This window comes from Eleutherodactylus coqui, chromosome 4 (assembly GCF_035609145.1).
Source record: "Eleutherodactylus coqui strain aEleCoq1 chromosome 4, aEleCoq1.hap1, whole genome shotgun sequence".
In the NCBI taxonomy this organism is placed as follows: domain Eukaryota; kingdom Metazoa; phylum Chordata; class Amphibia; order Anura; family Eleutherodactylidae; genus Eleutherodactylus; species Eleutherodactylus coqui.
In genome coordinates this window covers 67,696,355-67,720,179 of record NC_089840.1, presented here as the reverse complement: position 1 = coordinate 67,720,179, position 23,825 = coordinate 67,696,355, and the positions used below count along the sequence as shown (strand labels likewise).

General features: G+C 43.6%; 1 long non-coding RNA gene across 1 annotated transcript; it reads left to right on the top strand.

The window, feature by feature from the left end:
- The first annotated feature begins 8,991 nt into the window (after positions 1-8,991).
- On the top strand, positions 8,992-16,157 carry LOC136625445 (uncharacterized). The gene is made up of 2 exons (XR_010792548.1): positions 8,992-9,164; positions 15,437-16,157. It is a non-coding gene; the product is annotated as an uncharacterized lncRNA (long non-coding RNA).
- Positions 16,158-23,825: the final 7,668 nt, after the last annotated feature.

Below are 23,825 nucleotides of genomic sequence, written 5' to 3'. Positions count from 1 at the left end.
TGTATACCTGGATTAACAATTAACCTAAGATTTATAACCTATAATGTCCTTCCTCTCCAGAAAGACATCAAGTCCCCTTTTAAACTCCTCTATGGATTTTGCCATCACCACTTCCTCCGGCAGAGAGTTCCACAGTCTAACTGCTCTTACAGTAAAGAATCCTCTTCTATGTTGGTGATGAAACCTGCTTTCCTCTAATCGTAACGGATGCCCTCTTGTTACCGTCGCGGTCCTGGGTGTAAACAGATCATGGTAGAGATCCTTGTGTTGTCCCCTCATGTATTTATACACGGTTATTTGATCGCCCCTTAGCCGTCTTTTTTCTAGAGTAAATATTCCCAATTTTGATAGCCTCTCTGGGTATTCCAGTCCTCTCATTCTATGTATTAGTTTAGTTGCCCTTCTTTGAACCCCCTCCAGTACTGTAACATCTTTCCTGAGCACCAGTGACCAGAACTGTGCGCAGTATTCCATGTGGGGCCTGACTAGTGCCTTATATAGTGGGAGGATAATGTTCTCATCCTTCGCCCCTATACCTCTTTTAATGCACTCCAAAACTTTATTTGCCTTTAATGGTAAAACAGTATTTTTGTCACTGCATAACTTTTAGCATTAGAACTTCTTTCACTTACAATTTCATAGAGCAATATCAAACCACTGCTACACTCAGAAAGCCAAGAAATCCTAGCTCGGAGATCTCATCTGTTACATATCTTACTAGTTGTCATTATCCTGGTGTTATGGTACTGATGGGTCATAGCTGGAATCCGAATACCTGGAGAAGGTAAGCTGAACATAGTTTAGAATGCACATGAGGCTTTATAGAGAAATAGCTTGCAAGTAGTGGGTACTCCACAAAAATATAAAAACATTTCCTGGGGTGCAAGAAATGAGGCTAGCCAGAAGAGGTTAGACACAAAACAGTCACGCAAGATGTTAGGCTTTCTGCAAAAACTTTAAAGAGTTATCTAAGGACAGACTTTTTTCAAAAATTAGTTCAGCCTACGCTAGTAAAATAACACCCCAGAGCTGGAACTCGATCACCGATGATCTGAAATTCTTCACCAACAAAAGGGCCATGTGACCACTGCAGCCAATCACCAGTTCCCTTCAGTCAATGAATAACTTCAGCAGTCACATGACCAAGTGTTGTGTTGTCATCACTCCACTCCTGGAAGTGAAAATCAGCAGGGACCAAGCGCCAGTGAAACTGCACCTTCAAAAGTTTTTTAAATTAAAATCTGTCCCTTTAAGTAGAGCAAGACAAGAAACAAACATTAGCTACTAGTGATTAGCTCCTTAAAAAATAACATAGAGAAAACACCTGGTCATCCAATGTGAATAAGGTGGGAATCAAGAAATGGTATATGGTTGGCCAAAAAGCTAGGGTTTCTGGGCTCTTGCTATGTTACTTTATTCTTCTGTAGAAAGCACTTACAAAACACTTCCAAGAATCCTGTTAGCACTTTGAGGGCTCAGTCACACGGGCGCATTGGCGCCCATGTTACTGCAGCAAGAAGACGGCCGTACCTGAAGACCGAGGTCTCTCTGCAGCGCCGTAGAAAAGAACATGTGACCGGCTTCATTGCCGGTCATGTGTTCTTTCATTAGCGCTGCAGAGAGACATTCGTCTTCAGGTGCGGCCGTCTTCTTTCTGCAGTAATGGCTCAGTGATACGGCGCATCGGGGCCAGTGTACGGGTGCCGATGCGCCCGTGTGACTGAGCCCTGAGTCTGATGTGGCATAATGACCGAATAGCTGTGCAGCAGTAGAGTTTATAGCATATTTGAAAATGGGTCTTGCCCTCAACTTGCCCCCAAGCATAAAGGGACTTGGTGTTTATTTCCTGTTCAACACCCTTACTATGGTACTTGGGTCATTCCCGCTCCCCCTTATTTGCTAACAATGTACACTAGTTCTTCTGCAGTGAGAAGTCCTACACAGGTTTTTACAACCCTGTAGAAAGGGAAAATGTATTGAACTATGACTAGTCCAATCTCATCACAAATGTTGAACTGGCAAATTATTTTGCTCATCTCTAAAACCTGTCATTTTCCAGCTACCATTAAAATATTTTTTTTATGGAAGAGGGGATTAAAATTAGAGATGAGCGAACGTACTCGTCCGAGCTTGATACTCGTTCGAGTATTAGCGTGTTCGAGATGCTCGTTACTCGTAACGAGTACAACGCGATGTTCGGGTTACTTTCACTTTCATCTCTGAGACGTTAGCGCGCTTTTCTGGCCAATTGAAAGACAGGGAAGGCATTACAACTTCCTCCTGTGACGTTCAAGCCCTATACCACCCCCCTGCAGTGAGTGGCTGGCGAGATCAGGTGTCACCCGAGTATAAAAATCGGCCCCCTCCCGCGGCTCGCCACAGATGCGCTCTGACATAGAGGAGGGAAAGTGCTATCTTGGTGGAGCTGCTATAGGGAGAGTGTTAGGAGTATTTTAGGCTTCAAGAACCCCAACGGTCCTTCTTAGGGCCACATCTAACCGTGTGCAGTACTGTGGAGGCTGCTTTGTGCAGTGTTGCACTTTTTTTTTTTGTATATCGGCCGTGCAGAGCATTGCGCCCTGCAGTAATACTCCAGGGCCAGAAGTGTGTAGGCAGGGACAGAAGACATATTGATTGAATATAGGCAGTGGGCCTTTGCTAAAAAATTTGGGGCAAAAAATCTATTTGGCCTGCCTGTGACTGTGCTCAGTGTTCTGGGTCTGTCTGTGCTGGGTGTAGTAGTTCTACAAAATCATATGCAGCCAGCTAAGTGTTACAGCAGGCTTGCGCAAAATTATTTCCTGGCGTTCCGTAAGCGAAGTCGGCCTCCAACCACAGGCCAATAAGCGGCACATTTAATTACAGCGTTCTGTTTCTGCATTACTGGTAATACAGCATGCTGAGGGGTAGGGGTAGGCCTAGAGGACGTGGACGCGGCCGAGGACGCGGAGGCCCAAGTCAGGGTGTGGGCACAGGCCGAGCTCCTGATCCAGGTGTATCGCAGCCGACTGCTGCGGGATTAGGAGAGAGGCACGTTTCTGGCGTCCCCACATTCATCGCACAATTAATGGGTCCACGCGGTAGACCTTTATTAGAAAATGAGCAGTGTGAGCAGGTCCTGTCGTGGATGGCAGAAAGTGCTTCCCGCAACCTATCGTCCACCCACAGTTCTGCGCCGTCCACTGCTGCAACTCAGAATCCTCTGGCTGCTGCTCCTCCTTCCTCCCAGCCTCCTCACTCCATTACAATGAGACATTCTGAGGAGCGGGCAGACTCCCAGGAACTGTTCTCGGGCCCCTGCTCAGATTGGGCAGCAGTGGTTCCTCTCCCACCAGAGGAGTTTATCGTGACTGATGCCCAACCATTGGAAAGTTCCCGGGGTCCGGGGGATGAGGCTGGGGACTTCCGGCAACTGTCTCAAGACCTTTCAGTGGGTGAGGAGGCCGATGGCGATGAGACACAGTTGTCTATCAGTGAGGTAGTAGTAAGGGCAGTAAGTCCGACGGAGGAGCGCACAGAGGATTCAGAGGAAGAGCAGCAGGACAATGAGGTGACTGACCCCACCTGGTTTGCTACGCCTATTGAGGACAGGTCTTCAGAGGGGGAGGCAAGGGCAGCAGCAGGGCAGGTTGCAAGAGGCAGTGCGGTGGCCAGGGGTAGAGGCAGGGCCAGACCGAATAATCCACCAACTGTTTCCCAAAGCGCCCCCTCGCGCCATGCCACCCTGCAGAGGCCGAGGTGCTCAAAGGTCTGGCAGTTTTTCACTGAGAGTGCAGACGACCGACGAACAGTGGTGTGCAACCTTTGTCACGCCAAGATCAGCTGGGGAGCCACCACCACCAGCCTCACCACCACCAGCATGCGCAGACATATGATGGCCAAGCACCCCACAAGGTGGGACGAAGGCCGTTCAGCGCCTCCGGTTTGCACCACTGCCTCTCCCCCTGTGCCCCAACCTGCCACTGAGATCCAACCCCGCTCTGAGGACACAGGCACTACCGTCTCCTGGCCTGCACCCACACCCTCACCTCCCCTGTCCTCGGCCCCATCCAGCAATGTCTGTCAACGCAGCGTCCAGCCGTCGCTAGCGCAAGTGTTTGAGCGCAAGCGCAAGTATGCCGCCACGCACCCGCACGCTCAAGCGTTAAACGTGCACATAGCCAAATTTATCAGCCTGGAGATGCTGCCGTATAGGGTTGTGGAAACGGAGTCCTTCAAAAGTATGATGGACCTAAGCAATACGTAGGCTGCACCTGCGGATGGAAGCATCGTTCTCTATCCCCATCAAAAACGGGGACCTTTTTGCTTCATCAATCTATGTATAATATTCCTGCTCCTCCTCCTGAAACCTCACATAATTACGCCGAACGGGCAATTTTTCTTAGGCCCACAAGGCTCAGTCATATAATTTTTCTAAACAATTTTTAGACGTTTCAATGCTCATTAAAGCGTTGAAACTTTTACCTCAACCAATTTTTATTTTAACTGGGCTGCCTCCTGGCCTAATTACCAATTAAGCCACATTAACCAAAGTGATTAATGGGTTTCACCTGCCCTCTTGGTTGGGCATGGGCAATTTTTCTGAGGTACATTAGTACTGTTGGTACACCAATTTTTGGGGGCCCTCGCCTACAGTGTAATCAAATTAATTTTTAGCCCACCTGCATTACAGCTGACGTTACATCAGCTGTGTTGGGCACTGCAATGGGATGTATTTATGTACCGCCGGTGGGTTCCAGGGAGCCACCCATGCTGTGGGTCCACAGGGAGTTGTAACTGCATGTGTCCACTTCTAAAGAACCCCAGTCTGACTGGGGCATGCAGTGTGGGCCGAAGCCCACCTGCATTAAACATGAATTTATTACCTCAGCTGTGATGGGCAATGCAATGGGATAGATTTATGTACCGCCGGTGGCTTCCTGGCACCCACCCATGCTGTCGGTCCACAGGGACTTCACAATAGGGAGTTGTACCTGCCTGTGTCTATGAATTAAAAACCCTGGTCCGGTTGGGGCATGCAGTGTGGGCCGAAGCCCACCTGCATTTAATCTGACGTTAGCTCTGCTGTCCAGGGAACTGCAATGGGATACATTTATGTACAGCCGGTGGGTTCCAGGGAGCCACCCATGCTGTGGGTGCACATGGAATTCCCAATGCGGAGTTGTACCTGCCTGTGACTATTTATAAAAAAACGCGGTCTGACTGGGGCATGCAGACACCTTGACAGAATGAATAGTGTGTGGCACATAGGTTCCCCATTGCTATGCCCACGTGTGCAGCTCCAGATGGAGGTGGCACAGGATTGGATTTCTCATTGCTTCTGTACAGCATTGTGGACTATCGCCCCGCCCCTTTTAAAGAGGGTTGCTGCCTAGCCGTGCCAACCCTCTGCAGTGTGTGCCTGCGGTTCCTCTGGCAGACGCACTTATAAATAGACATGAGGGTGACGTGGCATGAGGGCAGCTGAAGGCTGGGCAGGGACAGTTTGGTGTGCGCTGTGGACACTGGGTTGTGGGGGGGGGGGGGGTTGGGGCAGCATGTTACCCAGGAGAAGTGGCAGCGGAGTGTCATGCAGGCAGTGATTGTGCTTTGTTGGAGATAGTGTGGTGGTTAGCAAAGGTATGCATTGCTAATGAGGGCTTTTCAGAAGTAAAAGTTGTTGGGAGGGGGGGGGGGCACTCTTGCCGCTATTGTGGCTTAATAGTGGGACCTGTGAACTTGAGATGCAGCCCAACATGTAGCCCCTCGCCTGCCCTATCCGTTGCTGTGTCGTTCCCATCACTTTCTTGAATTGCCCAGATTTTCACAAACGAAAACCTTAGCAAGCATCGGCGATATACAAAAATGCTCGGGTCGCCCATTGACTTCAATGGGGTTCGTTACTCGAAACGAACCCTCGAGGATCGCGAAAAGTTCGTCTCGAGTAACGAGCACCCGAGCATTTTGGTGCTCGCTCATCTCTAATTAAAATCATATAGATTTATCTTTACAGATAAGCTACGATTATAGTTTTACAGTCAAATGCAAAATAAAAAAAACATTAAAATATCTCTAGTACCTAGGCTTAGATTAAAAAAAGGAAAAAGTTGTCCATTTGCCCTTTAATTTCTCTTAATGTATTTTTCTTAAGAATGGCAGAGGTGAAAAGGGTTAAACATAAAATCATACTACAAAAATCCAATCTTCCATCAAACATAACAGTTCTAATGTTATGCATTGACAATAATCCTTATCCACTGTGACAGAGTGTATACCTCTAGGGCCTTGTTGAATATTCAACTCGTGTCTCATTGACTACATTACAAATCTAATGTGAAAATAATTCCTCATTTCCCTTAAGAGAGAAAGAGAGCAAAGAGAATAGCATAACCCAAGTCTCATTGAAAGTTAAAATTAGTTTGGTACTGTGTATCTGAATTTCTTTTTTTTTTCTCTCCTTGAATTCTGCAGTTGAGCAACAACTTCTATCCACATAAACATCAATCTGTCTAGTATTTTTCATCCTTGCAAAAAGTTTCCTAATGAAATAATGTTGCTATGCGTTTTTATGTGTTTCTACTACAACAGAAATATAGCATTTGCTTAATCTCACTGAAATCAGTCGGGGATTTGTAAACTTTTATTCTAAGGAAGTGTCAGGCGGTCCTCGAAATGCAATGGATTTATCGCTAGCAGGAACATTTGTTCTGACTTGTGAAAACAATCTTTATTGGAGCGTTCATTGGAGAAACTAAATCCGTAAGGCTGAAAAATGCTCTGCAGTCACTTAGAAGAAAATGTGTATAAAATGTATTTGATATAGTCTCAACTAGATGAGTCTATGCCATTTTTTATACCACGGTAAGTATTGTTTGAGTTGAAATTCTGTAGGGAAAACACAGTGGATAGTGAAGAGAATGAGAAAGTCAAAAAATAGTCTAGATTCAGATTGATGCTGTGGAATAAACACTTTTGGCTTACATGTGAAGTGTCGGATTTTATCCACTACATTACAATTTAGTTTTAGTTTTAGTTTGAAGCAACATTGTATCATTAGATATGGTCGATATATTGGAGTTTGGATGTCCTGTGAGAAAATCAAGTGCCATGGTACCCTCGATTTGGGATTCAGCGGGGGTTAGACTAGGATGACAACCAGCATTGCCTAGTGCATTTTTGTGACAGGTCAGAAGCTCTAATAAAGTAAAGAGTTAAAGGGGTTTTACTGTTAGACATTTATTTATCCACGAGATAGGGAATAAATGTCTGATCACTGGAGGTCTGAGTGATTACAAGAACAGTGCACCCTACATGCTCTATGTGAATAGAGTACTGGTGCACATTTGTGACTATCGCTCCATTCATTTCTATGTGATGATGAAAGATTTCTGAATCTGATTAAATCTTGCTCTATACCATAGAAGTGAATGGAGCAATGGTGATGTATATGCACTAATAATCCATTCAGATGGAACACACAGAGAGTGCACAGATCACTGGAGATCTCAGTGGTTGGACCTCCCAGTGTTTAAACATTTATTTCCAATCCTGTAAATACGATATACATGTTTTTCTTATATAACCCTCTTAAGTGTCCTCATAAAAGTTCTATTAAAAAAACGCCAAATTGTTTTAGATTTGTATATTAAATAATTATGTCAAAAAAGTTGTATACCAGGGCCATATAATGTCCCACAATGAGTGGTACTCATCGCGATCATCCGGTCGATAAAATCAGGTTGTTTCTTTTTGCAAACTCAGATCGGGTCATCCCAACCTAATTTTTAGCAAGAATTTCCAGAAAAGAGAAACAATTTTAAATCCAATTAAGGATAACATATGCATGGACTTTGAGAAAATTCATCCAGATGCTGCCTTCGGACAGATTTGAATCTGGAACTTGTGACACAATTGAGCCACCACACTTGTCTGATCTGCTCTAGAGAAAAAAAAAAGTAGCAAGAATAAGCACAAAGAGAAAATAAAATATTCATCAAGGTATTTCCGTTGGTGAGACTTGAACCCATAACTCAAGCACAGCAAAGCAACCGTGCCAACGAATAAGCCACCACACTTGCCTCTTCTGCTCTGGAGAAGGGGAACAGCAAAAATAAACACAAGGAGAACCTAAAAATCTCATGCAGATGTTGTCCATTGATTGATTTGAACTTAGGACTCCAGTACTGCAAGACAGCAGTGCTAACAACTGACTAAAACATTTGTCCTTTCTGCTGCAAATGAGGACAAAGAGAACATAAAAACACCATCTACATGTTGCCCTTGGACAGATTGAAACCTAGAACTCCAGCACTTCAAGGCAGCAGTGCTAACAACTGAACCACAAGACTTAGCCTTTCTACACCAGAGAAGGAGAAGAACAAAAAGAATAAACACAAAAACACCATCCAGGGGTTTCCTTCGGTCAGATTTGAACATAGAACTCTAATAATGCAAGTCAACAGTGCTAACAACTGTGATAGACATGATAATTATTTAGTATAAAATGTCTATCAATATTTGTATATAACCCAAATGTATTTTGCTATTGTAATGACTTTCAGCTCTGAGGAGTTCAAAGGACACACACAATCTAATCATGGTATTTGCTCTAAATACATCGAAGTTGCTCAACCAGTTTCTAAGAAGTTAAGGGCTACAGTGTTATGTGTATATACTGTGTGTTTACCTAGGCCCCTTCCACTCTTCAAACACAAGCTAGTTAAACACATCATTTGTTAACTACACAGAATTCCTTAAGGCTGTCTGCATGCTAAAGAATACAAAGTCCATACCTTGGCGGACGTGAGGACGGGAGGGTAGGGAGGCGGGAGACTCTGTATAATCTAGCGAATAAGAATATATATATGTTAGTGATGTAATCTGTTAAACGCCCATAAAGGGCAGGTGTTATCCTTTTCAATAAAAAGGCCTGTCTGGACGTCTCTGCCAGGAGAGCCATTTTTAACATGAGATTCATACCTTATGTTTGACTTGGTCAGTGTGTGCATACTGCTTCCACACAATTAGGAAAGCGACAAAATACCCCAAAGCCTGCTGGAGAAATCATATTCCAGAACAGTGGAGTCCCTGGGTGAGCGAGTGGATCTGTGAGGTCACAGCCTGGAACGTACAGAGATCGGCAGATGGCACGCAGAACTCAGGGGCCCGAAAATCTACAGAACACGGTAAGATTGCTTTATCTACCTGTGTCAAAGCTGGGTTCTGACTGCTTTTCTGCCTGTTCCTGATCCAGACTGGACCTTCACTAAAAGACAGGTAATAACTCTAGTTCTGTCCACTCGGAAAATCACCACGTTACCTGTCTAGGGGTATTTTGTACGCTGTGTATGCTGTTATGTCTGAGACGGTTAAAAATTGTGTATACAAGACCAAGAGATAAATTCTGTGAGGGTTAATGTGTCGGGAGGGCGGACTCGGCTGTTTAAGTCTGAGGGAACACGCCAGTGACACGTGCTCCTAGGTAAAACTAGTGTGAGGTTAGGAAGATTTATGATACGTATACTTAACTTTATGATTGAGCGTGTTATGTTCTCATATGTGAAAAGGTATTTACGGGTGAATATAGCCGTGCTTTGTGACGGCTGAAGCTCCAGAATATTGTTGAGGTTTTGGTCATTGAAAATAATCGTCAGTCTCTGTGTATAGCTAAATGTCCTGTCTAGATCGTGTACAAGGAGTGCTCTTGGGGATTACTAGTATACGGTGGGCTGTTATAAAGGTAGATGAGATATATACCTTGGGTTGATATAAAGGTGGATATATATATATACCTTGAGCCGTTGTGGGTATTCTCCAGTAATCCCGTCTGTCTGCTATTATAGAAACAATGTGCAGTGTTGATTATTGGGGGAGGGCTGCTGATAAGAGTGAACTGAAAGCTTTTTTCCAATTAACCCTTTCTGTTTACTTTGTCGTTCCCTGTGTTTTGTAGAATTAATGTGCATTGTAATCTGAGTGGGAAAGAGGTTATATGGGAAGGATTTGAAGAAAGCAGATTTTACAAGAGAAACAGTACTGTGTGCAGAAACTTCGAATAGGCTAGAATAAGCAGGTAGCATAGAGTTGAGCAAAGTGAGCAAGGACAAAGGTCATAGAGCTTGTGATTTGGTTGCTGATGGGAAAGGATCAGGAAAAGTTGCAGAAAGAAATGTTAGGTCATGGACAGGTAAGATAGGCTGTAGAAAGTTTTCAGAAGATGAGCAGGAAGCCTAGCAGAAAGAAAGGTGTTTTTAGATTGCTAGGAGGAGGTATAATGTAGTTAAGAGATTGAAGAGGGGAAAGCATGTAGTGGGGTATGTGTATTGCTAATGAACAATGTAATGTCTTTGTGTTGACTACAGCCCCTCCCTGTAATGGCGGCCGTGCTTGCAATGTTTACAATCCAACATAGTGTGACTCTGCAGTAAATGTAGTGAGGCCTGCCCCCACCCTGAAGTTATTTCCCCCCATGTGCTCACTTTCAGGGTGTGTGATGTTACTTCCGGTCCCTCCCCATCCGGAACAGGACCTGGCCCCGCCCCTTCCTCCTCCGGCGGCCATCTTGCCTCACCTGGAAGTGCTGCTACTCAGCAGCCATTTTGCCTCACCTGGGAGATCTGTAGCCCCGCCCCTTTCTGCCTCTGGCGGCCATTTTGCTGCATTTGGGAGGCCTATATTCCCCAATGCCACTGTATCCAGTGCTAACATCATGATTGTCTGAAGTAAGGTTTTGTTTGACCAGACTTTGTTACGCTCCAAGATGTGGCCACTTTGGATGTGTGATAAGTTCAGGGAAACAAACCTTTGTGGAGATGCAGCTTGGGACATAGTAGATGACTAAGCTGGTTTATAGCGCATGGAAGATTGGAGTTGATGCATGGGGGGCAGAGGCCGGGAATACATGACAGGGGACGCTCTCTCATGTTCCCAGGGGCTCTGTTTTCCACTGCCCGCTTCTCCAATGGATACTCAGACAGATGATGTTACGGAAGGCTCCTACAGATGGAATAATTTCACTATAGTCACCCAGCAAACTTTTTCATGCAATTTGGTGAAGTAATTTTACTTTTTATGTGAAGAAAGAGGGACTGAATTGCCCAGAGTAGGATGTTAATTCATCCGTATTCTTTAGTTTTTCTTTAAGCCTTTTGTATATTCTAGTGTCAGTCTACACTGAAGCTATAATTATATTCCGACAGGAGAGTAAAAGCTAAACGCTGGCCATACCCTGAAATACTATTACACTGGGTGACGTAAAATTTGAATTGTGTGGCGCCCCCTTGTGTTAAAAAATGCTAACTGCAACCGGGAAAAAAAAAAAAAAAAATCTAAAGGAGATTTTCGCTCAGACTTCGCTGCATACAATGTCACCTTGACCTACAAAGTGCTTGTTTTTGTGCCTCTTGGTTTACTAGTTTGAACGCAATGACTCTTTTTCCATTGAGTATTGCGGTTCAAAAGGGGGGAGGCATAGGTGATCTGGGTCATAGATGATCTAGGTGTTGTAGATCAGCTATTGGGTTTGAAAAAAATAAATAAATAAATGATTTTGTGCTACAAGATTCTGAGCCATGTGAAATAGAACATCAGCACGATTATTTAGTACTAATTCAGTAAGAAACTGCAGGTATGCAAACAGTTATCAGAACCTCTGTTGGTAATGCATATGTTGAGCTTTTTGCAGATGGTACCAGGGTGAGGATTGATGACTCCACATCGGATATGCAGTGGTCACACAACAAGATGTCCTAGAAGCAGAAGCTCTGCCTCCGCATGTCACAGTACAATAAGCGGAATGGAAGGCCCTCACTGAGGCGTGTAGAGTGGCGAGAGGTAAGACGGCAACCCTTTACACTGACTCCTGGTATGCATTTGGCATAGCTCATGATTACGGCCCAATATGGAAGGCCAGACAGTTTTTTACCTTAGCAGGACAACCAATTGAGTATGGTGCAGCGGTACAGAGTCGCATGGAGGCCCTACTTCTACCTGACAAAGTTGAGAGTTCGCACCGATTCCTACACTGCAGAGGCGAGAGACGACACCCTCGCTGACAGCGCAGCAAAGGCAGCGGCCCTCAAGCCGTGGAAGAAAGAAGAAAGATACTGACAGCATGAGTCAGTGGTAAAAAACTTTGGACATTGACAAAAATTTGGACTTTGATATGCTAAAGACTTTTACAGTTATAAGCCAGCAAGGAAGGAAAAATAAATGGACTAATATGGGAGCAGCAGAAACAGGACAGCGTGTGGTGAACGGTCAACAGCACTTGCCCACCACAGTTCCTGTATCCCATGATGGCCCAGCTGATGGACGGAAAGACCCACCTAGTAAAGCAGTAATGACGACGACGCTTGAAAGAGGTTGGGCGACTTCTAGGTTCTCTGTAGCTGCTGCATCATTTGTCCAGTTTAGCATGATCTATGCCATAGGTGAGTCAGGGCAGAAGTAAATTTGCCACATCACACTTGCTGGGACCACTCTACCCATTTCAGGGATTGCAAATTGACTACGTTCAGCTCCCACTTGTTGGGAAGTATGAATACGTGCTTGTTGTTGTTGATGTCTTTGCAGGTTGGAGGCCGACCCTGTTACCAAGGTAAACAAGTAGGTAACCGCAAAGAAGCTCATGAACGAGGTAAACTGTGAATATGGGGTACCAGAGGTGATTCAGAGTCAGACAGAGGTATAAACTTCGCAGGTGAATGTAACATGTCATGTCTGCTCTGGGTGTATCCCAGGCCTTTTACATACTGTACCACCTTTAGTGTAGTGGAAAGGTGGAGAGACGTAGTGGCACGCTAAAAAGTAAGATACTTAAAAATGACGCCACTTTGGAAAGACTGTCATCCAATAGCCTTATACAGTGTTAGATATGAACCCAGGGGGGATTATATATTATCTCCCTACGAGATTGTTTGGGCTAGCCCCAAGGCTAGGTTGTTACTATCCTCAGTGGTTACAATTACAATCTGATGTGTTGACTGAGTATGTGATTTCCGTTGTTAAAGAACTAACCAAAGCCTATGCACAGGTGTTCTCTTCCAGACTCAGAGGCAGACACTGGGACACATATCTTGCAGCCTGGGGATTGGGTGTGCATCAAGAAGTTCCCCAGGAAGCACCCTCCTGAGCCCCGATTTGATGGCCCCTACCAGGTGCTTCTGACTACTGCCACAGCTGTGAAACTAGCCGAAAGACTTACATGGATCCACGCTTCATACTGTAAGAAAGCTTCAGATCCGGGAGACCAGTCTTAGTTGTGCCAAAGACGTTACTCTGGTTAGGGCTAGTGAGAGAGGAAGGTAGCAACTGGAATCCTTAGTCGGAAGAATATGGGGGTATGGTTACCTTCTAGTATAACTCGTCCAATGCTTAAGTAGCCGCATATTCCTTCGACTATTGTACTGTGGTCCCGTGTCTAGGCGCAAGATCCCACCGCAGGCCAGATTTAGCTCAGTCCAGCTGGTTATATGACTTATATACCCGGGGAATACAATATGTTTGCGCCACTGATAATGTCTGGGGAGAAGACTGCCGTTATTGGGGATTAGTGGGATGGAACGCAGGAACAGACTAGTCCTATAAACCGCGAAGTGCCTTAAATAAGAAAAATAAGAGCGGGAAATCCCTAATTAGTCGTATAACCCTCCTTGAGAATAATAAGGACAGCAGGTATTGGAAGGCTGAACTTAGTATGCTGCTTGGTTTTAATGCGGTTGTTACACTAACCATGGGAGATCCAAGCCCGGGGGACGGGGGAGACTTATAGTCTGGGGACATACCGGTACGGGAGGACAGATCCCTTAGGGAAGTTTAAAATAAGGGATATGGTAGATGCAGCCGAATGGAAGCCTTCACTTAGTCCCGTGCCCATAATTAACCCCTTCCGCCGTAAGATAAAGACCTTGACGAACATGATGATCATAGCCAACCCTACCTCTTGAGAACACCTTGACAGTAGCGACTGGCTAGTCTGACCAGAATCTCTGGTTGGAGTTGATGAGGTACAATGCTAACAGGAGCAACAAGTCTAACTGTTGCGTGTGCGGTAGTGCCCGACTACACTCGGGGATGGTCCCCCTAAATCTCCCGGTAGATGCTGAAGAGTGGTTTATTAGTCTCTTCACGAACATTTCCGCTAATTACACTGTCCGTGAGAAATGGAAGAAGGAATACTCTATAACTACTTAAGTGTTTTGCACCGGAGAGAGTATTACTGACTACCCTGGAAACTACACCTGCCAGGCAAATAGGCAGGGTGGAGGGAGATTTTTGGGGAACTCGCCAACGGGTATTGCTCCTCCTACAGTATGATAGGAGGGGAATAGATGCAGAATCAGGTCCAGTCCTTAGGAGACGTTTACTGGCTTTGTGGAGACATGAGGTAGAAGACCCGCCTGGAGGGTAATTGGACAGGGGAGTGTGCCTTAGTAAAGCCCTTATGCTCCTCCACATCCTGTCAGACACCAACGTTTCCCTTGTTTGAAAAAGATGAAGAGCCAGTTCCGATAATGCCAACCACATACGCTACCAAAGAAAAGGAGAAATGTACTAGTACTGTGCCTGCCCCGATCTCCTAAGATGGATTGTCAGTGGAATTCCCATTTGCCTAGGGATAGTGCAGAAGACCTTAGGTTCCGGCGAGGGCACACCCTGTGGGGTGTTAACTTGTACAGATAGAGGGTATGGATGCCCGGAAATGAGCCCAGGGAATCCATGGCCTCCCTCTGAGGTGAGGTAGGGATCCCCCCCCCTCCTAGGAGTAGGGACTTACGGGCAGTGGGAAAACCCTGACGCAAGGGTGAGGCGACTTGGACGTGTTCACCATTAGGACTATCTCCAGGAGGGACATTGGTGTGGGTGAAGATTAGGGAGTCCCACGCCGTGCGTACCTGTGCACGCTACTAGTATTGTAACATTATACTAGAGCGAGAAGAGAGACCCCTGGTGGTAGTTTTGATCTACACGTATACATTGACATCATAGGATAGCCAAGGGGGGTACCTGACGAGTTTTAAAAATTAGAGACCAAGTTAAAACTAGATTCGAGTCCATTTTCCTGATCATTAGGGTAAATAAAAGTTGACTGTATTAATTATGTTTATTATAATTAGCAGTGGTTTATAAATTATACTAGAGACGCCTTATAGGGACTAGTCGACCAATAGGACCTACCTCGACTATGACTTTTCAAAATAGAATGACCTTAGATATGACTTTAGCTAAAAAGGGGAGTGTCTGAAAGATGATAGGGGAGACTTGTCATACCTACATCCTAGACGACACGTGACCCGCGGGTAAAGACGCACTTGCCATTAAGAAGCTGACCGCACTAGCTAAAAAAGATCTAACTTTTGGGACCAGCACTCGCCTTGGATGAGCGGGTGGTAAAGGATCCTGGCACAGACGGGCGTTGCTGTTGTATGTGAACTGATGGTTACCTTTTCTGTTCTAGTCTGCTGTGTTATCCCCTGTGTCAGAGAGACCTGTGAAACTGATGCTGGAAAAGCCGCTCCCACCATGAGTTTGCTGAATGCATCCCCAGAAGGAGTGGACAAGTCCTACACCCCCTTGAAGACCCTAAAACGAACCTTCAACGCGCTCCGGTTATAGGCTCATGCGCAGAAGACTGTGAAAATTAGATAAAGAATTAGAGGATAGACATTTTAAGGGGGGATTGTGATAGACATGACAATTATTTAGTATAAAATGTCTATCAATATTTGTATATAACCCAAATGTATTTTGCTATTGTAATGACTTTCAGCTCTGAGGAGTTCAAAGGACACACACAATCTAATCATGGTATTTGCTCTAAATACATCGAAGTTGCTCAACCAGTTTCTAAGAAGTTAAGGGCTACAGTGTTATGTGTATATACTGTGTGTTTACCTAGGCCCCTTCCACTCTTCAAACACAAGCTAGTTAAACACATCATTTGTCAACTACACAGAATTCCTTAAGGCTGTCTGCATGCTAAAGAATACAAAGTCCATACCTTGGCGGACGTGAGGACGGGAGGGTAGGGAGGCGGGAGACTCTGTATAATCTAGCGAATAAGAATATATATATGTTAGTGATGTAATCTGTTAAACGCCCATAAAGGGCAGGTGTTATCCTTTTCAATAAAAAGGCCTGTCTGGACGTCTCTGCCAGGAGAGCCATTTTTAACATGAGATTCATACCTTATGTTTGACTTGGTCAGTGTGCGCATACTGCTTCCACACAATTAGGAAAGCGACAAAATACCCCAAAGCCTGCTGGAGAAATCATATTCCAGAACACAACATTGCCACTGTGCTCAATCTTCCTTCTCCGGAGGATGAGAAGATGGAGAAAAACAAAAATAACATACAGTGCCAAGGCAGATGTTGCCCTTGGACAAATTTGAACCTATAATTCCAGTTTTTCCTTCTTCTTCCGGAGAAGAAGGGGAGGAAAAAAAAGGGAGAGAATGAGGCTAAGGAAAGGGATATGAAGGAGAATAATAAGAAGTAAGTGAAGGAGAAAATGGAGGAGAAATGGAAGTGGGGACAAAGGAGGAGGAGAAAGGGAAGAACAAAAATATATATATTTTCCTCTGGAGAAGAAGAAGCAGGGGCAAGAAGAAACTTGGTTGCTCAGTCACTAGAACTGTTGCCTTGTAGCGCTGAGGTTCTTGGTTCACGGCTGATTATGGACAACATCTGCATGGAGTATGTATGTTCTCTTTGGGTTTATTATTCTTGATCTCCATCCTTTGTTTCTCTGGAGAAATTATAAGAAAGAAGAAATGTCATGGCTCAATTGTTAGCGCTGCTGCCTTGCAGTACTGGAGTTTTAGGTTCAAGACTGTCCAAGGGCAACATCTGGATGGGTATCTTTGTGTTTATTCTTCCTGCTTTTTTCCTCCCGTGGAGCAGAAAGGACAGATGTGGTGGCTCAGTTAAGAGTGCTGGAGTTGTAGGTTCAACTATGTCCAAGGGAAAAATGTAAAGGGTGCTTTTATGTTCCAATTTTGTGTATCCTTTCTGTTCTCCTCCTCCTCTGGAGCAGAAATGACAAGTGTGGTGTCTAAGTTTTCAGCAGTGTTAGAGTTCTAGGTTCATATGTGTCCAAGGGTTTTTATGCTTTCTTTGTGTTTATTCTTCATGCTCTTCTCCTTTCATGGAGCATAAAGGACAAGTGTTGTAGCTGAGTTGTTAGCAGTGCTGTCTTGTAGTGTTCTAGGTTCAAGTCTGTCCAAGCGCAACACCTTGCTGGAGTTTTTCAATGCCCATGCAGATGTTATCCTTGATGGAATTTGAACCTAGGACTAAAAGGCAACAGTGCTAACAAATGAGCCACTTTCACAGGAGAAGAAATGCACACCTTCTATAGGGCAAGTTATTGAATCCTAATTTTATTTTCTATTGAAATTAATGAGAGACAGAATAGCCAGTCCCGATTCACAACTTTTTTTTTGGAAATCTGCTTGTGCACTTCTAACCAGGATATGTAAATAATCGCTCAACGCTACTCATCACAACATATGCATGGAGTTTGTATGTCCTCCCAATGTTTCTGTGAGTTCCCTTTGAATTCCTTGGTTTTCTCTCACACTTTAACCCCTTAATGACCTAAGACAGATCTATCCATCATAGCTTATAAGGGGAAGTATGGAGTGGAATGAGAGCCAAGATTGCTTCATATCCAGTGGCTATCAGCTGTTTCTGACAGCTTACAGCCACCAGCTATGGCCGTGTTTGGAGCTAGCTCTGATCATGGCTATTTAACTGCTTAAATGTCATAGTCAATACTGATTGCGCCATCTAAGCAACTGGCCAGAGAGAGAAGCCATCACCTCCCAACCTCTCCCACAACATGACAGCAGGGTGCAGACAGATTGCCATGACAGCCAGGGGCCTTGTGAAAGCTCCCATGCCTGCCGTAATTTTCAACCTCTTAATAGGCTGCCCATGTCCAGTTCTGGACCAATGCTGGCTGGTAGCATAATCAGGGGAAGCCAGAGGTCGGTACACAGGTATGTTGGTTGCAGTACAGAGGAACAAGCAGGTAGTGTAGTCAGGGGAAGCCAGAGGTCAGTACACAGGTATATCAGTTGCAGTACAAGGGAGCAGACAGGTAGCATAGTCTGTGAAAGCCAGCGGTCGATACATGGTTATGTCAGTTTGGAGTAGCAGGCAGGTGATGGAGCCTGACTACAGGCTAGAAGCACAATAATCACGCAAGGAACTAGAAGAAGGGACAGGTTATATAGAAAGTCCAATTAAAGAACAGGGTGGAGCCAATCAAGGAAACGGGAGCAGGAGCTAGGGACAAGAACAAGCTTATGCAAGGCAAACTACCAAGAGAGCTGGCTAGCTCAACAGGCAGAGTCACCGTCTAGAGCATAGGAGCTCCTGGGTTCAAGTCCTGACAGACGGTATTATACAAGAGATTGGATGATTGCAAGTCTCCTAGTTTTTCTATTTTCCTTTCTGTGATACATTTATATTAGTATAGGGACTCACAAAACATGAGGAGCCTTGACAATTGGCTTGTGAGCTCAAGTATTTTGGCCAAAATCCATCTAATACTTGGCATTTATTATGTAATATTCACAAGCAGTGTGGCTTCTAGACAACAGAGGAGCCCGGAGTGACAGTATCAACGTGGTTCACTTTTTGAGGTACATGGCAATACGCTGAACTGATATGGCGTCATTAATAGGTTTCAGCCTGCATTCTGCACTACATGTATCAGAATGTTCTGGCACTATGTATCTACTACTCTATATTAAGAGGCTGTGTGAGTGGCTGTCTCATCGGTGTCCAGCACTGGTGTAATTGGCTCACTCATTTGACATTTGGTTGTCTGCATGCTGTGGTGGTGCAGATATCTGCCTTCCTGTATCAGTAAGTATATGTCCATTTTCAGTGATTGTTTGTTTTTATATTCCCCTTTCTGTGATATAAGTCCCCCATAAGGACTAAAAAAAGGTCAAAACCAGATTAATTAAAAAAAATAAATATGAGAAAACATATTAAAAGTTAAAAAACTTTTTCTTAGCTTTCACATAAAAAATCAAAACACTTAAAAAAAAAAACCGGAGAGAATTGATTTTTGCAATCTTTACTGCAGTCCATGCATTGCTGCACATTTCTGTGTAATGTTTACATGAGGTCTTTAGATCTGTAATGTTATAATTTTCTTCTTTAAAGAAATAACAGTTCAACTTCACTATAGCAGTAAATAGTCTTTTGATAAAATAAACACTGCTATAGGAGAGATCCCATAGACTTTATGTTGATCACTTTTTTTAACAGTTTAAATGCCTAAGTGCTCTTGAACCCATGAATAAACAGAAATATACCGTACAGTAAGGTATCTATTTTCTATAACAATCCATTATGTAACAAGGGACACACTGGAGCACTCATTCATTAAATCACTTACATACCCTATTCACTGCCTGTCATGCCACAAAGATGAGGTCAGATTGCTAAATTATATTCCCGTTTCTCCCTGCAAAAGCTGCAAATCCTTTTGTGCATTGAAATGTCTATCAATAAAATAATATAGTAAATTCTCTCTTCTGTTGCCAAGCCAACATTTATGTTTTACTGCAGTTTTATATCAATGCATGACAAGCTTCCAGTGAAAATCCAGCAATTACTTTGAATAAACTGAGACAGCTTTGTAGCAATTCTCTATAAACACTGAATAGTCACTTCATAGGCAGCAATGTACTGAAGTGCCATCGAAAACTCAAAATATTAAATCAAATAGATAAGCGCCAAAAGGGTAACAAATGCTAATTTAGACCGTGGTACACATGACTTCTGTCATATTATAGCTCCTATTACAACTGCCTGCATGCAGCTTAATTAGCTATTTCTGCTACTCCCTTCTGTACATAGGATTGAAGGAAGATATCAGTAACAGGAATATTCTGGAATTGGTAAAAATGTCAATTATTAGATAACATTAAAATCCACAAACGTATCACACTGGGAGGAATGTAAACACCTTACGCATTTCAGGCTTTGTCCTTAGTATATCATACACTTGCTGTGAAAGTTGATCCTATTTCTAACAAAGCTCAGGCTCACATGACTAAAACCAACCAATGATAAGAATGAAAAAAGTGAAAAGTAAAATATAAGGAAAACTTCTTAATTCTTTCTTAAAGGGGTTGTCTCGCGCCGAAACGTTTTTTTTTTTTTTTCAATAGGCCCCCCCGTTCGGCGCGAGACAAACCCAAGGGATGGGTTAAAAAAAAAAATATATATATATTACTTACCCGAATCCCCGCTCTGCGACGACGTCTTTCTTCCTTCTCCAAGATGGCCGCCGGGATCTTCACCCACGATGCACCGCGGGTCTTCTCCCATGGTGCACCATGGGCTCTGTGCGGTCCATTGCCAATTTCAGCCTCCTGATTGGCTGGAATCGGCACACGTGACGGGGCGGAGCTACGATGACGACGCGGGACCAGCTCTCCGGCACAAGCGGCCCCATTCACCAGGCAGAAGACCGGACTGCGCAAGCGCGTCTAAAAACGCCAGAAGACAGCGAATTTAGATGGATCCATGGTGACGGGGACGCTAGCAACGGAGCAGGTAAGTGAATAACTTCTGTATGGCTCATATTTAATGCACGATGTATATTACAAAGTGCATTAATATGGCCATACAGAAGTGTATAACCCCACTTGCTGCCGCGAGACAACCCCTTTAACCCTTTCCAATCCACTGTCTGACGTCTAAAGACATTATGATTTAAGGCTGTGCAGCTCCGATGTTGGAAGACGTCCGTCAGGGTTCTCTTACTGTATATTGCCAGCCTTTCTGCTATCGGAGCCTATCCATTGTGTCACCTCATACATCACTGGCTTTAGCCAGCAGATAGTGTTGTTGAATAACAGCAGAAAAAGAGTAGACCCCCTAGGAAAACCAGTATACAAATTGGATTGGAAAGGGTTAAATTAGTATGATTCTATTCCTTTCATGATTTTGTATAGAGTATGGCTTAATCAACAGTTATTGAATATATTTAGTACTGATAAACATCCTGATTAATGTTCCGTCCTTTGTGGATTCTCACTTCCAGTACAAAAATCCACAGCGTTTCTTGATTTAAAATTTCTCTTTTAGAATCTCCACCTCATTTGCTTAAAAAACTGTCTATACCCAAAAAGAAAATAATCTGCATTTCCTACGGACTGCAGAAAAGTGTGTAGTGTAAAGTTCATGGTGGGCGATTTATTAACCCTTTCCAATCCACTGTCTGACATCTTCCTACATTCCGATTGAAGGTTGTACTGCTCCAATGTCAGAAGACATCCAACAGGGTATTCTTACCATCTATTGCCAGCCACTCTGCTGTTGGAGCCTCTCTGGCGCAAACACACTGGCTTTAGCCAGCAGATGGTACTGTTGTATAATAGCAAAAAGAGAAAGCCTTTTAGGAAACCCTGAATCCAAAATTGTATTGGAAAGGGTTAATACAAAACAGCACGGAATACTGCTATAAATTGATGTGGATTTTTATTGAATTGGGTAGAAAAGTGGAAAATTAAGCCAAAATGTAGACAAATAGTCCAAGTAAAATGTATAAACATTAAGTTTTAAGTATACATTTTGATTGAATTAGATAATCCCACTAGCCAAAAGAGACCTCTTTTTTTTCACTTTCAAACAATTTTACTAAATTTTGCAAGTTAAATAAAAGCAGAATTTGCCCAATGAAATTATTAAAAAAACACACAAAGTTGAAAGTTGAGATGTATGAAAAACCTTAGCAATGTACCTAAGGCGTTGTATTAATGGTTAACATAAGTTGAACCTAGCAACCAAACAAAAAAGAGGGTAGAAACAAAAAGGAGAAGAATGAGAAAAGGGGGAGGAATAATAAATGGAAAGAGAAGGTGAAACAAAGGGTAATGGAAGGAATGTGATAAACTTTGGAATAACTATCCAAGTAAAGACTGGTAATTGACAATTGTTGGTATGCTTGGGCTATCTACAGGCCCTAGATCTTGAGGAATGTTGGTTGAAGAAACCTCTTTCCAGTGGGTACCTACTTTATTGGGTTCATCACTGCTTGGCAACAAAGCGCCCAAATGTTATAAATTTCGTTTAACAGCAATAGCTCAATATATAATACAGTATGTGCATGTGTGTTCTATATTTTTGCCCACAATTTGATGTATAAGCACAATTTGTCCCCTTTTTTTTTTGCCTAGATACCAGCGCTCTATCTCATTTGGCCCAGGTATACAAAACAAGCAAGAGACTGCATAAGAGTAAATAACTGCTGGTTCTCAGTCTGTCTGAAACCACTATGGAAAGGTGATTTTTTTTTTTTTCACATGGTGTGGTGCTCCATAGCAGCTGTTTTTGCTGTGGGGTGATGCGACTCAGAACTAAGGAGGCTTAAAGGGTGAATACACACGAGCGATGCGGAATACGCCTGTGAATTTCCACCGTGGGAGTACTGCGAATCCAAAATAAAAATGCTTGCTAGTGATCACGGATGCTAGCGTTTTTCCACATGGATTTACGCGGTTGTACAGTGGATTATCTGCTCATAAAAAAATTGCAAGCACACTTCCTATACAGTAATCAATCCCTAGAAAGTTGCCCATCCCTTTAGAAAATAGCACATAAAAGAAGGGAAACGTCCAGCATTTATTCTCTTTGTTCTTCTGATGCTGTAAGAGCTGCTTCAGTTCTTTCTGGAATCATGTATGCTCAAGAATTAGCGTTGTGGGCCTGGCTGATCCACACTACTTTTTTTGGACGGTCGTCACAAATGGCAGTGGAGGAGGACAAGCCCTCCAAGAAAAAAATGAGGTTCTGGGTGCACCTGATAGTGTCACAGCTGCAACTAAAGAGGCACTTCAGGAGTCTAAACATTGAATTTTTATTTAAGGCAAGAAAGGTGTTACAGCACATCTTTAACATACATTTCGCATACATTTCACATTCCATATACTGTATCAGTAGGCAATTGAAATTGTTGACATTCTACACCTCTACAGCCTCCGTGTTTTCAGTAATTTTGCAACATATCATACAACCATATCTGATTTGTTTAAGAAGAACCTGTATTCTAGTTGCTTAACCAACTATCAGAAAGAAATAAAATTTCCACATAAATATGCGGTTTAACCATAGTTAACAAACAACTGGGCATCGCAAGACAAAATTAGTCAGTTTTGCAAGATTGCATAAATTCTCCCCATGCTCCCCAAGCTTCCTCATGTCTGCTCAAAACATTTTCTCTAAACGCCAGCCATCTCTCAAACACATTCTGCTCTGCCATACGGTTCTTGAACTCCCCGTACAGTGGGGGGTCTGGTCCCCTCCAATGCTTAGCGATTATGGTCTTCGCTGTCATCAAGGCATGACCAATTAGATATCTGGAGTTTGGAGGGTATTTATCTAGGTCCACCAGGAGTAAAATCAATTTCGGATCTCTGCGTATCGTGATTTTTAACACTTTCTCCAACAGGTCTAGAATGTTCTGCCAGTAGTTGTTTAATTTAGGACATGACCAAAATATGTGAGAGAGAGAGCCTTTGTAGCCACAATTCCTCCAACACAGGCCGTCGCCTTTGTGTAGTCTGCTGGCTAGCAGTGTAGGAGTGAAATACCAACGCATATTAATTTTCATTTGTACTTCCATTATTCCTAAACCTCTAGTAGATTTACCCGCCTGTCTAAACGCTTTCTCCCATGTCTCAACAGGTACAACCGACCCTAGTTCCTTCTCCCAGTTTAAAATCTGAGATCTTTTTGTCAACATATTATTGCCTGTCAGAATGTCATAAAACATTCTGGTGTCTGATTTCTTTAAAATGGGTTTCATCCATATTC